Source organism: Vigna radiata, unplaced genomic scaffold (genome assembly GCF_000741045.1).
Source record: "Vigna radiata var. radiata cultivar VC1973A unplaced genomic scaffold, Vradiata_ver6 scaffold_43, whole genome shotgun sequence".
Classification (NCBI taxonomy): Eukaryota; Viridiplantae; Streptophyta; class Magnoliopsida; order Fabales; family Fabaceae; genus Vigna; species Vigna radiata.
Window position 1 is genome coordinate 1,565,597 of NW_014542924.1, and position 10,646 is coordinate 1,576,242.

The following is a 10,646-nucleotide window of genomic DNA, read 5'->3' on the forward strand; positions in this document are numbered from 1 at the left end:
TGTATCTCACTTGAATTCACCATTTTTGGCTTCCATACTATACTTGCAATGTGGTTTTTGGCTAATTAAGTTCTGGTGCAGCAGCTGACCATTATCTCACGGTTTGGTGTGTTTGGAAGTGGTGTGTTACTTCATTTTAAGGTGATCCAGTTCCACAAGGTTCCTTCAAGAGGGTAGCATCTTAGGAAGTGGAGAGTTTGTAGAATTGGACACAAAGGTTGTTCTCCAAGCTGCAACTGCCTTGCGAAACCAGCAGCATTTCTCCACCTTTTCTACCACAAAATTCAAACACTTTGGAGATAGGATATATTCAGTTTCTGTAGCCTACCCTTGTATACATACTATAGCTCATCCTATTACTTTTATAGCCTTGTATCACGGAACCTTTGATGTTTAATTCTCTTTACCTTTTTCAAACTCAAAGTAACTTGGGAAAATTCTTTTCAAGCAATTCCAAGTTTACTAAGCAACATTGTAATAGTTAGTTCCCACCTCTTAGAGTGAAAGTGTGTCAAGGGGCTCCAAGTGTCACTTGCACTTTCACATAGGGCCGTTTATCATTGTTTTTCATTTCCATTCATTTATTTTTCTTGCTTGATTGACTTTTATGTTTTAAGTCTCCGTGATACTTAGGAGCGCGTTTCATTTAGTTAAAACCTTCGTTTGGTTTCTAGGAGCATCACATCTTTGCATTCAAAAAGGTTTTGAAAGACTTCTATCTAGAAACTTGGGTGAGAAATGTTAGGAGACACTCTGGCTAAGGAAGGACAAGGTTTCTAAGCTTGTCCATTGTGACTCACCTCTCCTTCCTGGGAGCTATTTGGTTTCCTCACCTTTAGAATCTCTATAGAAGTCATTCACCAAAAACACTTAAAACTCTCTTTTCCAAAGTTTTGATTCATACTTGTGCAAGGCTTTCAAATCTTTGTGAAAAAAATTTCTCTACTTCACAAGCATGAGTCACTCTAGTGTTCAAGGTAATGTCACTCAAGATCAGGAGAACATAGAGTTGCGAGAAGAACTCAATAGAACTAAGACTGAGTTGAATGAGCTAAGGCAAATGGTCGCCACTCTTACTCTCAATCAAAGCGGGCACACCCAAGGAGCTCACTCTCATAGGCAAAATCATGATCAAGATGATCATTCCCACCATAGTGATCACCATATCTACCAACCTTATGATCACTATCAACGCCCTCCTAGGCGTCATCATAACCATAGAGAACATCATGTAGAACCTAAGCTTGACCTTCCTCCTTTCTATGCTAGGGATAATGTTGAAGAATACTTTGAGTGAGAGATGAAGGTTGAACAAATTTTTGAATGCTACAACATAGATGATAAAAGGAGAGTGACCCTAACCACCTTAACCTTTCAAGGTGCAGCCCTTTATTGGTGGACATCCATCATGAGAGACCAAAGGATGCATGGCGACTACACAATCCAATATTGGAATGAGCTGAAAGCAGCCTTACACAGGCGACATGTCCCGGCCTACTATGCAAGAGAAGTCATGGACAAGCTTCATCGACTTCAACAAAGAAACATGAGTGTTGAGGAATACAGACAAAAGTTAGAGTTACTCATGTTGAGAGCTGGGATCAAAGAGGAAGAGAGATTCACCATAGCTAGATTTCAGAGTGGATTAAACTATGAGATTAGAGATAAGGTAAAACTCTTACCTTATTTAGATCTAAATGATTTTGTCCAGCTATGTGCGAGAGTGGAAGAACAAAATAGGAGAAAAGCTTCCACAAAAAGAACCTGCCCTACCACATCATCATATAGGAGAGATCTTAAGAGGGAGGGTAGCTTTCCAAGATATGAGGAAACAAAGGAGAGAGAGCGAGAAAGATCACAAGACAAGCTCAAAGGAAAAGATAGAGAGCTAAAAAGAGACAAAGAAAGCTATAAGGGAAAAGAACAAAGGACTTCAAGAGAGCCACCTAAAGATACCAAGGGTAGGGAGACTAGATGTTTCAAATGTGGAGCAAGAGGACACTATTCATCTGAGTGTCACTTCAAAGAGTCAACCTATATCCTTGAACATGAGAGTCCAAGTGAGGAGTCATCTTTCAGCGCGTCTGAGTTGTCCTCATCTGAAGAGGAACATGAAGCTTCACCTTGTGATGGAGATCTTCTCATGGTTAGAAGACTCCTTGAGGCAAAGCATGTTGAGTTAGAACAGACTCAACGAGAAAACCTATTCCACACTCGCTACAAAGTTCTTGATAAAANNTGTTCTATGATTGTGGATAGTGGTTCTTGTTGTAATTGTTGTAGCTCTAGAATGGTTGAAAAGCTAGGCTTAACTCCTTCTCCTCATCCTAACCCTTACAAACTTCAATGGATAAAAGAGAATGAAGGAATAGTTGTTAAGGAACAAGTAAGTGTTCCCATTTCCATAGGCAAGTATGAAGATCAAATCATTTGTGATATTGTTCCAATGGAAGCGGGTCACATCTTACTTGGACGCCCTTGGCAATTTGACAAACACGCTTTAAATGATGGAGTCACCAATAAGATAACCATTCAACATAAAGGAAAAAAGATTATCTTGAGCCCTCTTACACCATCACAAGTGCGCGAGGATCAACTAATACTTAAGAAGAAGTTGGATGGTGAGAAAAAGCTCCACTCTAACAAAGTTTCCAAAGAGAAGAAGTTCAGTTTGGTCGAATGTGCCTCAACCAATGAAGTTGTCCCACCACACTCTTCTAAAAATCTTTTCCTTGGACAACCTCACTTTCTTCTCTATTGTAAGGAGACACTTCTTTACATAAATCATCCACTTGATTCTCATCCAAAGGGGTTACAAAAGCTTTTGAAAGAATTTGATGATTTATTTCCTAAAGAGGTTCCGAGTGGATTACCACCTCTTAGAGGAATTGAACATCAAATTGATTTGATTCCTGGCGCCAGCCTTCCCAATAGGCCAGCTTATAGGACTAACCCCACAGAAACCACAGAGATAGAGAAGCAAGTTAATGATTTATTGGGAAAAGGGTGGATACAAAAGAGCATTAGCCCTTGTGCGGTGCCAGTGTTGTTAGTCCCTAAGAAAGATGGTTCTTGGCGAATGTGTACAGATTGCAGGGCTATTAACAACATTACAGTCAAGTATAGGCACCCTATTCCTAGATTGGACGATATGTTAGATGAATTACATGGAGCAAACATGTTCACCAAGATTGATCTTAAAAGTGGGTATCATCAAATCAGAATTAAAGAAGGAGATGAATGGAAAACCGCTTATAAGACCAAATTTGGCCTCTATGAATGGTTAGTCATACCTTTTGGCTTAACCAATGCTCCTAGTACCTTCATGCGACTAATGAATCATGTCCTTCAGGAGTACATAGGCAGCTTTGTTGTAGTCTACTTTGATGATATTCTAATCTATAGCAAGGGTCTTAAGGAACATCTTCTTCATGTTAGAAAAGTATTGATTTTGCTTAGACAACACCATTCATTTGCCAACTTTGACAAATGTACCTTTTGTCAAGAGAGTGTTATTTTTCTAGGCTTCAAAGTTTGGAAACAAGGTGTACATGTTGATCCTAGCAAAATCAAGGCTATCCAAGAGTGGCCTATCCTCAAAACAGTGGGAGAAGTAAGAAGTTTTCTAGGTCTAGCAGGTTTCTATAGACGATTTGTAGAAAATTTCTCTACTATTGCTGCTCCCCTCAATNAACTTTTAAAGAAGGATGTGCTATTCAAATGGGATGAGAAACAAAGTCTAGCCTTTGAGACCTTAAAGCATAAGTTAACACATGCACCCATTCTACATTTACCTGATTTTTCCAAAGCTTTTCAAGTAGAATGTGATGCTTCTGGGGTATGAATAGGAGTTGTGCTTATACAAAAAGGTCACCCTATAGCTTATTTTAGTGAAAAACTCAAGGGACCTACTTTGAACTATCCTACTTATGACAAAGAACTTTATGCCCTTATTCGAGCATTGAAAACTTGGAACATTATTTGGTGTCTAGAGAGTTTATTATCAACACTGACCACGAATCTCTCAAGTATATTAAAGGGCAAGGAAAGCTAAACAAGCGACATGCAAAGTGGATTGAGTACCTTGAGCAGTTTCAGTATGTCATCAAACATAAAAAGGGGAGTACTAATGTTGTTGCGGATGCTTTATCTAGACAACATGCATTACTAGTTACTTTAGGTTCACAAATACTCGGTTTTGATGACATCAAACAACTTTATGACACTGACCCTACCTTTGCATCCACTTATGCATCTTGTCTTAAGAAGCCATTCGACGAATTCTACATTTCTGACGGGTATCTTTTTAATAAAGGAAAACTATGCATACCCCAAGGATCTATTCAAAAGCTTCTTATCAAGGAAAGTCATGGTGGATGACTCATTGGCCACCATGGAGTTGATAAAACTCTTCATACTTTGAAAAGCAAATTTTATTGGCCACACATGAGAATAGATGTCCAAAAGCATTGTTCTAGTTGCATAGCTTGTTTACAAGCTAAGTCTAAGGTCATGCCTCATGGACTTTACCTTCCTCTNCCAATAGCTAGTACCCCATGGGAAGACATTACTATGGATTTTGTCTTAGGTCTCCCAAGAACTCAAAAGGGGTTTGATTCCATCTTTGTGGTGGTTGATAGATTCAGTAAAATGACTCATTTCATACCTTGCCACAAAGTAGATGATGCTAGATATATAGCAACAATCTTCTTTAAAGAAGTCGTTAAATTGCATGGACTACCCAAAACTATAGTTTCTGATAGAGATGTTAAGTTCCTTAACTACTTTTAGAAAACACTTTGGGCCAAGCTAGGAACTAAACTACTATTTTCTACTACATGNCACCCACAAACTGATGGGCAAACAGAAGTAGTAAATAGGTCTATATCCACTCTATTAAGGGTAATGTTAAAGGGCAATATTAAAAATTGGGATGATCATCTACCTCATATAGAGTTTTCTTATAATAGAGTAGTTCACAAGAACACTAATCTTTCTCCTTTTGAGGTTGTTTATGGTTTTAACCCTCTCACACCTCTTGATTTAATTCCTCTTCCAGAATCATCTTCTTTTCTCCATAAAGAAGGTCTTTCTAAAGTGGAATTTGTCAAAAAGTTGCATGAAAAGGTTAAAATTCATATTGAAAAACAAACTCAAAAATATTCTGAATACAACAACAAAGGGAGAAAACAAATAATTCTTAATGAGGGAGATTTAGTTTGGCTTCACTTGAGAAAGGATAGATTTCCTTCTCAACGTAAATCCAAATTAAGCCCAAGAGGTGATGGTTCTTTCAGAAAGTTATGGTGTCAGTCCTACTTTTAACATCTGTGACTTAAATCCTTTCACAGGAGATGCCCAACAGGATTCCCAAGATCTGAGGTCAGATCTTTTTCAAGAGGGAGGGACTGATGGAGGACCATCCAAGCTAAACATAGGACCCTTAACTAGAGCCATATCCAAAAGAATACAAGAAGAAGAGGGAGTCCTCACAACTTTACTCTTATGGAGTATTACATATTAAAATCCTTTCTTCTTCTAAACCTAATTACTTCTACTATGTTTTGTAGGTCATTAATAAAGCTTGGCAAACACTTGGATGTGTGACCAAACAAGGAGAAGCAATGGAGCTAGGATTGAAGATGTTGATATCGGCGCTCAGCTGCACACAACTACAACCCAGCGGTATCGAGACAGCAACACAGACCTCATCTTCTTCGTTTGGCTGCTGAGCTGGAAAGTTGTGCCTTGCATCCCAAGCCTCCTAGGCTATGTAGCTTCCTCAGCACGCCTCTTTACACTAGTAGAAGCTTGCTTAGCACGTTATTGAGTCATCCCTTCATCTATAAAAGTGAGACTCCTTCCATTGTAAAATTCAACTTTGAAACTTAATGAAATGCTGTTGAGATTTCTCTAGAATCATTTTTCAGAGTTCAAACACTTGTGCCTCTTCAGCACCCTCTCCTCTAGCTTCCTTCCCTCTTGGAAGGCTTTCGGAGCTTGAGAATCCTTGCTTCTTCCACACACCTTCATTGAAGCCTTCATCAAACACCTTCCGTGCTTAATGTTGCACCTTCATTCCGCTGCCATCTCTGGACTTGGAGGTTGTTCGTGATTGAATTCCAATAGAGCTTCCATCACAAGTTTGTTGAGAGAAGTGTTAAAACTGGCACAGAGAAGATATTAGGATAGAATCGCTCGAGATAAGTGGCAAAGAGAAGAGATTGAGAATAGAACCTCTGAATAAGGTTTGTTAAGAGAAACCAACATTAGGGAGAAAAATTGGTGTTTTCCCTTTCTGCAATACCAACCTAGAACAAGTAAGAAAGAGGGAAGAAGATAAATGACAGAGAGAAGAGATTGAGAATAGAATCAAACATCACCACTCCTGCAGAGAATAAATCAAATAGAAAACAACTTAATCAAAATAGAAAAATGGGAGGGAAGAAAGCTTCCTCCTTTGTCGCGAATCTGAATGGAGAGAAGAAGAGGAACAAGAACCCTAGGTTGAAGAGAAGAACTTCTTTGGAGGCGTGTTAAGACCTCGACAAATGTACCGAATCGTATCAAGTAATATAAAATGGTAAGACCAAGTATCGTATCCCTGAAGACTATGGCACTAAACAGTCATGTGATACCTTAACTAATTAAGACTTAAGAACAATTTCATTGGTTTGGAATGCAAATGAAATTAAAGTAAATATGAATGTAATTTGATCAATTGAGGAGAAATACAAAAGGTGAATGAATGATTTTTATAATATGAGATGAGTATGTTGTTGAGGTTTAGATTTCACCTAATCACTCTCATGCATATAAGAATTCTTCTTCTTCATTAAATGTCAATGCCACTTTCCAAATTACATAGAACCTGATGTCTCGGCATAAAAAGCCTATCTTCAATTATTAGACCACAATGTCTTGCACCCCTAATAATTAATTTTGCATTATGAATATAAGCTTAAGACAACCAAACGTTCTATCCCTATTTGTTGGCAATACTTCCCTTGGGAGAAATTCTCAAGATCATGGTTTCTAGGTATTTCCCAATAATAAAGAAGACCATAAAATCATGCTATGAATGATTAAAACATAACAAGTATAGAGCAAAGGAGAAAATCCCTAACAATTAATAAAAGAAGCATATAATAATTCAGAACAAATTCAAGTACATGAGAGTTAAAAGGTTACATCTTCCCTAACAACAAATGAGGTTTAGTTCTCCATTGTCATGGAGAAATTAGGTGTACAATGGAATGAAAGTGATTGAAAAACCCTAGAAACTGAAGAGGAAAGATCCCACATCCAATTCTGCCTCCAAAGAGTCGAAAAATGTGTTTTTGCACTCTTGCCTCCAAAAGATAACGGTTATTTTCATACTTAATTTTGATATTAAATCACACCCTATCACACCCTTTATGGCTTAGAATTAGCTATTATTTTTCTTAAGTTAGAGAATAAGAGAGTCAAAGTTGGTTTTCTTGGTTTTATGCTTGGTTTCCCTTGATTTTGTAGGTTTATGGAATGATTTGAAAGAAGTGATGAATTATTAAAGAGTTGCAATGCAGAAAAGTCAACCAGTCAACCAGAAAAGTCAACCAGTCAACCAAAAAAGTCAACTCGTTGACCAAAATGCTAAAAAGTTGACCAGAGCGCTGTTTTCTGCTGCAGGAGCATTGAGTGCCAGCCCAGCGCTGAACAGTGGCAATTTTTCCAGTTTTTCACTGTTTTTTGCCCGGGCGACACTGCTGGGCGCCACTTTGTATGTCGCACCTACTGCTGAGCGATATCCCAGCGCTGAGCGCTAGTTTTTGGGCTTGGGCCGATTTTTCTGTTATTTTTCTACATTATAAATAGACCCAGTGCGACCCTTAGAGTAATCTTTGGCAGAGAAAGACGCGACAGAAAACCTTCTACACTCCTTGGAGGCGGCTTTTGGATGCTAAGGCTCCAATCTACCAAATCTAGGATTTATCTTTTCATCTTTTCCATTCTTTTCATCTAGTTTCACCATGTTTATGGTGAATTAAACCCTTTGTTGTTGGGGAACAATGTAATCTTTGTGAAACTCTCTTATATTGAAATTCCTATCTTATTCATATGCTTTGATTATCAATAGTTTGGGTTTTCTTCTCTGTACTTTAAAACTTGCATCGTTTAACTCATTCGGTGTCATGATCTTTGATTTTGTCGATATGGGGACATATGGGGAAATCATGAACTGGGAAGAACTCTCTTGATTATCAAATACTACCTAGGGATAGGAGTAGGACGGTCAATTGCTTTAAGCTTCTGCGATTAATGCATTAGTAATTACTAGGGAGACTAGGGATAGTAAACTAGTAATTATGGTAATAGGCTCTCTTCGCCGAGGGATCGGGTTTAGAGTAATCTAGAAAGTTGCATGAACATTGATAATAAAGTGAAATATAATACGAATAGTAGATATAGGAGGGTGGATCAAGATGAAATTGTAAACCCGAACAACTCCATTCATTCAAAATCTTATCTGTCAATTGATTCAAATTTTGCATGTTTATTCTTGATTTGCATACAAACCCTAAAATTATATCTTTTAAAATCTTATAAAATCAATTCACACAAACGTCTAGGCCACTGATTCCTTTGGGAAACGATAATTGGACTTACCCATTTTATATTACTTGATACGATCCAGTACACTTGCTGGTGGCTTAACACCAGGCGGTTTGCGACATAAGGAAGTTGGCCGGTCAGCACCCCAAGAAGCGCAACCAGGCGGTCTGCGGTACTCTGAAGCTGGTGCTCAGCACCCCTGGACCAAGGCCCTCAGCCTTACTTTTCTGCACTGCATCTTTTTCTCCTTTTCTGCAGATCTGCCTTCTTCTTGAGTTCCGACTCCTTGATCATTTTGCTCCTCTTCCAAAACATACCGATAACTTACAAAATTAAGGGAATTTAGTGATAAAATCATTAAGTATAACCTCTATTCACTTATTTACAAAACTAAACTAAAATAATGAGTTTAAGCAAGTTTCTAAGTCAAAGAGAGTTGATTTAATATCAAAATTGCATCACAAATAACGGTATATTCAACTGTTATCAAGGCGCGAAAGGGAAGAGGAAGAATACCGCGCGAGAAAATGCATTCGCGTTTAGTGTTCTGAATTTGAACTTATGCATGGGCTATTACCCCGGTTAAGTAAAAGACCGAGGTAGTAAGCACCCTATAGGCCTCGGTTCGCGCCTAAACCAACGCATATTAATGCCTTGCAACGTTCGGTTCCAGAGAAGGTCACCTGGTTGGCAGGACATATTGCTTCGGTTCATAGCAGAACAGAAGTCGAACGATCATATTGCCTTTGTCCCCAAACAACCGAGGTAGTATTAGTGGACAAAATGAACTTAGAATGTTCGGTTCCAGAGTGTCTAGCAGGACTTACTGCGTTAGTTCATAGCAGAACCGAAGTCGAATGGTCCTATTGCTTCTGTCCCCAAACAACTGAGGCATATTAGTGGACAAAATGAACTTGGAACGTTCGGTTCCAAAATGTCTGGTAGGACATACTGCCTCCGTTTATAGCAGAACAAAAGCCGAACAGTCCTATTGCCTTTGTCCCCAAACAATCGATGCATATTAGTGGACAAAATATACTTGAAACGTTTGGTTCCTGAAAAGGCACCTGTCTGGCAGGACATACTGTCTCGGTTCTCTTTGGTATTGATTGGTCCTCTTATATAGCAGTTTAATAGGAAACCAAATTTCCTCTTTGTCCTTGTACTGGTTTTCTTTGTTGTTGACTGGTCCTCCTATCTAGTAGTTTAATGGAATACCAAATTTTCTCTGTCCTTTAAGTCCTTTAGCAGGTCCTTCTCTACTTCATGAGTTCCCATCCCTACTTTGAGCTGACACATGGAAGACTGGATGGATACATGTTGTCTTTAACAGTTGGAGGTGGAAAGTCACTGATCCCATTTGTTGGAGCAATTGGAAGGGATCATAGTATCTGGCTGATAATTTTGGGTGTAGTCTAGTTGGCATTGACACTTGTCTATGAAGGTTAATATTTAAATTAACCCAATCTTCTACCTTTATTGTTGACGCTTTGCATTTTTTGTTGGCAAATTTCACCAATTGCTCTTGCGTTTTTAATAAGTGATAATGTAGTTGTTTGAGGGCCTCATCTCGGCTCTACAACTCTTGGGCCACTGCCTCTACTGCTGTTTCCCATAAAATGAACCATGTTAGGGATGGAGGGCTCTTCTATGAACTACTTAAAATGGGGTACGTTTGGCTGATCCTTGGAAACTGGTGTTGTACCAGTATTCTGCCCAGGATAGGAAGTTATTCTAGCCTTTAGTCTTTTTAAGCTAAAGCACCTTAAATAAGTTTCTAGGGTCTTATTTGAATCTTCTGCTTGTCCATTTATATTCGGGTGGTAGGTTGTGCTCATATTCAATGTTGTGCCATGTTGTTTGAATAGGTCCTTGTTGACGGATTGGCAAGCGTACCAAATCGTTCAAGTAATATAATTGGTAAAACCTAATATCGTTCTTCCCAAGAGACTCGAAAGGCTTTCTCGTTCACGTGAATTAAAATAATAAGACTTAAAAATAAAAATTAATAAATTGATTTGAGAACAAAAATATTAACATGCAAAAGAGAT